The sequence below is a fragment of the Medicago sativa genome, chromosome 5 (genome assembly GCF_051527215.1).
Source record: "Medicago sativa cultivar Bolivia chromosome 5, Bolivia_mono, whole genome shotgun sequence".
NCBI classification, from domain to species: Eukaryota; Viridiplantae; Streptophyta; class Magnoliopsida; order Fabales; family Fabaceae; genus Medicago; species Medicago sativa.
The window spans coordinates 39,686,196-39,694,342 of NC_140753.1; positions in this window are offsets into that span (position 1 = coordinate 39,686,196).

The window sequence follows — 8,147 nt, forward strand, 5'->3', positions numbered from 1 at the left end:
ATCATCATTGGAGACGAAAGGTCACACCTTGTGACCTTTCTTCTTCCAGGATAAAAACTCTATTTAAACAATATTTTAGTCAGGTTACTTGTTCATTGGTTATATATTCAAGTAACCTGACTAAAGTAATGTTCAAATCGAGTTATCATCCTGGAAGACAAAAGGTTACACCTTGTGACCTTTCGTCTTCCAGGATAAAACCTATATTTAAACAATATTTTAGTCAGGTTACTTGTTCATTGGTTATATATTGAAGTAACCTGACTAAAATAATGTTCAAATCAAGTTATCATCATTTGAGACGAAAGGTCACACCTTGTGACCTTTCGTCTTCCAGGATAAAAACTCTATTTAAACAATATTTTAGTCAGGTTACTTGTTCATTGGTTATATATTCAAGTAACCTGACTAAAGTAATGTTCAAATCGAGTTATCATCCTGGAAGACAAAAGGTTACACCTTGTGACCTTTCGTCTTCCAGGATAAAACCTATATTTAAACAATATTTTAGTCAGGTTACTTGTTCATTGGTTATATATTGAAGTAACCTGACTAAAATAATGTTCAAATCGAGTTATCATCCTGGAAGACGAAAAGTCACACTTTGTGACCTTTCGTCTTCCAGGATAAAAACTCTATTTAAACAATATTTTAGTCAAGTTACTTGTTCATTGGTTATATATTCAAGTAACCTGACTAAAATAATGTTCAAATCGAGTTTTCATCCTGAAAGATGAAAGGTCACACCTTGTGACCTTTCGTCTTCCAAGATAAAAACTCTATTTAAACAATAATTTAGTCAAGCTACTTGTTCATTGGTTATATATTCAAGTAACCTGACTAAAATAATGTTCAAATCGAGTTATCATCCTTGGAGACGAAAGGTCACACCTTGTGATCTTTCGTCTTCCAGGATAAAAACTCTATTTAAACAATATTTTAGTCAGGTTACTTGTTCATTGGTTATATATTCAAGTAACCTGACTAAAGTAATGTTCAAATCGAGTTATCATCCTGGAAGACAAAAGGTTACACCTTGTGACCTTTCGTCTTCCAGGATAAAAACTATATTTAAACAATAATTTAGTCAGGTTACTTGTTCATTGGTTATACATTGAAGTAACCTGACTAAAATAATGTTCAAATCGAGTTATCATCCTGGAAGACGAAAGGTCACACTTTGTAACCTTTCGTCTTCCAGGATAAAAACTCTATTTAAACAATATTTTAGTCAGGTTACTTGTTCATTGGTTATATATTCAAGTAACCTGACTAAAATAATGTTTAAATCGAGTTATCATCCTCGAAGACGAAAGGTCACACCTTGTGACCTTTCGTTTTCCAGGATAAAAACTCTATTTAAACAATATTTTAGTCATGTTACTTGTTCATTGGTTATATATTCAAGTAACCTGACTAAAATAATGTTTAAATCGAGTTTTCATCCTGGAAGACGAAAGGTCACACCTTGTGACCTTTCGTCTTCCACGATAAAAACTCTATTTAAACAATATTTTAGTCAAGTTACTTGTTCATTGGTTATATATTCAAGTAACCTGACTAAAATAATGTTCAAATCGAGTTTTCATCCTGGAAGACGAAAGGTCACACCTTGTGACCTTTCGTCTTCCAAGATAAAAACTCTATTTAAACAATAATTTAGTCAAGCTACTTGTTCATAGGTTATATATTCAAGTAACCTGACTAAAATAATGTTCAAATCGAGTTATGATCCTGGAAGACGAAAGGTCACACTTTGTGACCTTTCGTCTTCCAGGATAAAAACTCTATTTAAACAATATTTTAGTCAGGTTACTTGTTCATTGGTTATATATTCAAGTAACCTGACTAAAATAATTTTTAAATCGAGTTATCATCCTAGAAGACGAAAGGTCACACCTTGTGACCTTTCGTCTTCCAGGATAAAAACTCTATTTAAACAATATTTTAGTCATGTTACTTGTTCATTGGTTATATATTCAAGTAACCTGACTAAAATAATGTTTAAATCGAGTTTTCATCCCGGAAGACGAAAGGTCACACCTTGTGACCTTTCGTCTTCCAAGATAAAAACTCTAGTTAAACAATATTTTAGTCAAGTTACTTGTTCATTGGTTATATATTCAAGTAACCTGACTAAAGTAATGTTCAAATCGAGTTATCATCCTGGAAGACGAAAGGTCACACCTTGTGACCTTTCGTCTTCCAGGATAATAACTATATTTAAACAATATTTTAGTCAGGTTACTTGTTCATTGGTTATATATTGAAGTAACCTGACTAAAATAATGTTCAAATCGAGTTATCATCCTGGAAGACGAAAGGTCACACTTTGTGACCTTTTGTCTTCCAGGATAAAAACTCTATTTAAACAATATTTTAGTCAGGTTACTTGTTCATTGGTTATATATTCAAGTAACCTGACTAAAATAATGTTTAAATCGAGTAATCATCCTAGAAGACGAAAGGTCACACCTTGTGACCTTTCGTCTTCCAGGATAAAAACTCTATTTAAACAATATTTTAGTCATGTTACTTGTTCATTGGTTATATATTCAAGTAACCTGACTAAAATAATGTTTAAATCGAGTTTTCATCCTGGAAGACGAAAGGTCACACCTTGTGACCTTTCGTCTTCCAAGACAAAAACTCTATTTAAACAATATTTTTGTCAAGTTACTTGTTCATTGGTTATATATTCAAGTAACCTGACTAAAATAATGTTCAAATCGAGTTTTCATCCTTGGAGACGAAAGGTCACACCTTGTGACCTTTCGTCTTCCAAGATAAAAACTCTATTTAAACAATAATTTAGTCAAGCTACTTGTTCATTGGTTATATATTCAAGTAACCTGACTAAAATAATGTTCAAATCAAGTTATCATCATTGGAGACGAAAGGTCACACCTTGTGACCTTTCTTCTTCCAGGATAAAAACTCTATTTAAACAATATTTTAGTCAGGTTACTTGTTCATTGGTTATATATTCAAGTAACCTGACTAAAGTAATGTTCAAATCGAGTTATCATCCTGGAAGACAAAAGGTTACACCTTGTGACCTTTCGTCTTCCAGGATAAAACCTATATTTAAACAATATTTTAGTCAGGTTACTTGTTCATTGGTTATATATTGAAGTAACCTGACTAAAATAATGTTCAAATCAAGTTATCATCATTTGAGACGAAAGGTCACACCTTGTGACCTTTCGTCTTCCAAGATAAAAACTCTATTTAAACAATAATTTAGTCAAGCTACTTGTTCATAGGTTATATATTCAAGTAACCTGACTAAAATAATGTTCAAATCGAGTTATGATCCTGGAAGACGAAAGGTCACACTTTGTGACCTTTCGTCTTCCAGGATAAAAACTCTATTTAAACAATATTTTAGTCAGGTTACTTGTTCATTGGTTATATATTCAAGTAACCTGACTAAAATAATTTTTAAATCGAGTTATCATCCTAGAAGACGAAAGGTCACACCTTGTGACCTTTCGTCTTCCAGGATAAAAACTCTATTTAAACAATATTTTAGTCATGTTACTTGTTCATTGGTTATATATTCAAGTAACCTGACTAAAATAATGTTTAAATCGAGTTTTCATCCCGGAAGACGAAAGGTCACACCTTGTGACCTTTCGTCTTCCAAGATAAAAACTCTAGTTAAACAATATTTTAGTCAAGTTACTTGTTCATTGGTTATATATTCAAGTAACCTGACTAAAATAATGTTCAAATCGAGTTTTCATCCTAGAACACGAAAGGTCACACCTTGTGACTTTTTGTCTTCCAAGATAAAAACTCTATTTAAACAATAATTTAGTCAAGCTACTTGTTCATTGGTTATATATTCAAGTAACCTGACTAAAATAATGTTCAAGTCGAGTTATCATCCTTAGAGACGAAAGGTCACACCTTGTGACCTTTCGTCTTCCAGGATAAAAACTCTATTTAAACAATATTTTAGTCAGGTTACTTGTTCATTGGTTATATATTCAAGTAACCTGACTAAAGTAATGTTCAAATCGAGTTATCATCCTGGAAGACAAAAGGTTACACCTTGTGACCTTTCGTCTTCCAGGATAATAACTATATTTAAACAATATTTTAGTCAGGTTACTTGTTCATTGGTTATATATTGAAGTAACCTGACTAAAATAATGTTCAAATCGAGTTATCATCCTGGAAGACGAAAGGTCACACTTTGTGACCTTTTGTCTTCCAGGATAAAAACTCTATTTAAACAATATTTTAGTCAGGTTACTTGTTCATTGGTTATATATTCAAGTAACCTGACTAAAATAATGTTTAAATCGAGTAATCATCCTAGAAGACGAAAGGTCACACCTTGTGACCTTTCGTCTTCCAGGATAAAAACTCTATTTAAACAATATTTTAGTCATGTTACTTGTTCATTGGTTATATATTCAAGTAACCTGACTAAAATAATGTTTAAATCGAGTTTTCATCCTGGAAGACGAAAGGTCACACCTTGTGACCTTTCGTCTTCCAAGACAAAAACTCTATTTAAACAATATTTTTGTCAAGTTACTTGTTCATTGGTTATATATTCAAGTAACCTGACTAAAATAATGTTCAAATCGAGTTTTCATCCTTGGAGACGAAAGGTCACACCTTGTGACCTTTCGTCTTCCAAGATAAAAACTCTATTTAAACAATAATTTAGTCAAGCTACTTGTTCATTGGTTATATATTCAAGTAACCTGACTAAAATAATGTTCAAATCAAGTTATCATCATTGGAGACGAAAGGTCACACCTTGTGACCTTTCTTCTTCCAGGATAAAAACTCTATTTAAACAATATTTTAGTCAGGTTACTTGTTCATTGGTTATATATTCAAGTAACCTGACTAAAGTAATGTTCAAATCGAGTTATCATCCTGGAAGACAAAAGGTTACACCTTGTGACCTTTCGTCTTCCAGGATAAAACCTATATTTAAACAATATTTTAGTCAGGTTACTTGTTCATTGGTTATATATTGAAGTAACCTGACTAAAATAATGTTCAAATCAAGTTATCATCATTTGAGACGAAAGGTCACACCTTGTGACCTTTCGTCTTCCAAGATAAAAACTCTATTTAAACAATAATTTAGTCAAGCTACTTGTTCATAGGTTATATATTCAAGTAACCTGACTAAAATAATGTTCAAATCGAGTTATGATCCTGGAAGACGAAAGGTCACACTTTGTGACCTTTCGTCTTCCAGGATAAAAACTCTATTTAAACAATATTTTAGTCAGGTTACTTGTTCATTGGTTATATATTCAAGTAACCTGACTAAAATAATTTTTAAATCGAGTTATCATCCTAGAAGACGAAAGGTCACACCTTGTGACCTTTCGTCTTCCAGGATAAAAACTCTATTTAAACAATATTTTAGTCATGTTACTTGTTCATTGGTTATATATTCAAGTAACCTGACTAAAATAATGTTTAAATCGAGTTTTCATCCCGGAAGACGAAAGGTCACACCTTGTGACCTTTCGTCTTCCAAGATAAAAACTCTAGTTAAACAATATTTTAGTCAAGTTACTTGTTCATTGGTTATATATTCAAGTAACCTGACTAAAATAATGTTCAAATCGAGTTTTCATCCTAGAACACGAAAGGTCACACCTTGTGACTTTTTGTCTTCCAAGATAAAAACTCTATTTAAACAATAATTTAGTCAAGCTACTTGTTCATTGGTTATATATTCAAGTAACCTGACTAAAATAATGTTCAAGTCGAGTTATCATCCTTAGAGACGAAAGGTCACACCTTGTGACCTTTCGTCTTCCAGGATAAAAACTCTATTTAAACAATATTTTAGTCAGGTTACTTGTTCATTGGTTATATATTCAAGTAACCTGACTAAAGTAATGTTCAAATCGAGTTATCATCCTGGAAGACAAAAGGTTACACCTTGTGACCTTTCGTCTTCCAGGATAATAACTATATTTAAACAATATTTTAGTCAGGTTACTTGTTCATTGGTTATATATTGAAGTAACCTGACTAAAATAATGTTCAAATCGAGTTATCATCCTGGAAGACGAAAGGTCACACTTTGTGACCTTTTGTCTTCCAGGATAAAAACTCTATTTAAACAATATTTTAGTCAGGTTACTTGTTCATTGGTTATATATTCAAGTAACCTGACTAAAATAATGTTTAAATCGAGTAATCATCCTAGAAGACGAAAGGTCACACCTTGTGACCTTTCGTCTTCCAGGATAAAAACTCTATTTAAACAATATTTTAGTCATGTTACTTGTTCATTGGTTATATATTCAAGTAACCTGACTAAAATAATGTTTAAATCGAGTTTTCATCCTGGAAGACGAAAGGTCACACCTTGTGACCTTTCGTCTTCCAAGATAAAAACTCTATTTAAACAATATTTTAGTCAAGTTAGTTGTTCATTGGTTATATATTCAAGTAACCTGACTAAAATAATGTTCAAATCGAGTTTTCATCCTGGAAGACGAAAGGTCACACCTTGTGACCTTTCGTCTTCCACGATAAAAACTCTATTTCAACAATAATTTAGTCCAGCTACTTGTTCATTGGTTATATATTCAAGTAACCTGACTAAAATAATGTTCAAATCGAGTTATCATCCTTGGAGACGAAAGGTCACACCTTGTGACCTTTCGTCTTCCAGGATAAAAACTCTATTTAAACAATATTTTAGTCATGTTACTTGTTCATTGGTTATATATTCAAGTAACCTGACTAAAATAATGTTCAAATCGAGTTTTCATCCTGGAAGACGAAAGGTCACACCTTGTGACCTTTCGTCTTCCAAGATAAAAACTCTATTTAAACAATAATTTAGTCAAGCTACTTGTTCATAGGTTATATATTCAAGTAACCTGACTAAAATAATGTTCAAATCGAGTTATCATCCTGGAAGACGAAAGGTCACACTTTGTGACCTTTCGTCTTCCAGGATAAAAACTCTATTTCAACAATATTTTAGTCAGGTTACTTGTTCATTGGTTATATATTCAAGTAACCTGACTAAAATAATGTTTAAATCGAGTTATCATCTTCGAAGACGAAAGGTCACACCTTGTGACCTTTCGTCTTCCAGGATAAAAACTCTATTTAAACAATATTTTAGTCATGTTACTTGTTCATTGGTTATATATTCAAGTAACCTGACTAAAATAATGTTCAAATCGAGTTTTCATCCTGGAAGACGAAAGGTCACACCTTGTGACCTTTCGTCTTCCAAGATAAAAACTCTATTTAAACAATAATTTAGTCAAGCTACTTGTTCATAGGTTATATATTCAAGTAACCTGACTAAAATAATGTTCAAATCGAGTTATCATCCTGGAAGACGAAAGGTCACACTTTGTGACCTTTCGTCTTCCAGGATAAAAACTCTATTTCAACAATATTTTAGTCAGGTTACTTGTTCATTGGTTATATATTCAAGTAACCTGACTAAAATAATGTTTAAATCGAGTTATCATCCTCGAAGACGAAAGGTCACACCTTGTGACCTTTCGTCTTCCAGGATAAAAACTCTATTTAAACAATATTTTAGTCATGTTACTTGTTCATTGGTTATATATTCAAGTAACCTGACTAAAATAATGTTTAAATCGAGTTTTCATCCTGGAAGACGAAAGGTCACACCTTGTGACCTTTCGTCTTCCACGATAAAAACTCTATTTAAACAATATTTTAGTCAAGTTACTTGTTAATTGGTTATATATTCAAGTAACCTGACTAAAATAATGTTCAAATCGAGTTTTCATCCTGGAAGACGAAAGGTCACACCTTGTGACCTTTCGTCTTCCAGGATAAAAACTCTATTTAAACAATATTTTAGTCAGGTTACTTGTTCATTGGTTATATATTCAAGTAACCTGACTAAAATAATGTTTAAATCGAGTTATCATCCTCGAAGACGAAAGGTCACACCTTGTGACCTTTCGTCTTCCAGGATAAAAACTCTATTTAAACAATATTTTAGTCATGTTACTTGTTCATTGGTTATATATTCAAGTAACCTGACTAAACTAATGTTTAAATCGAGTTTTCATCCTGGAAGACGAAAGGTCACACCTTGTGACCTTTCGTCTTCCAGGATAAAAACTCTATTTAAACAATATTTTAGTCAG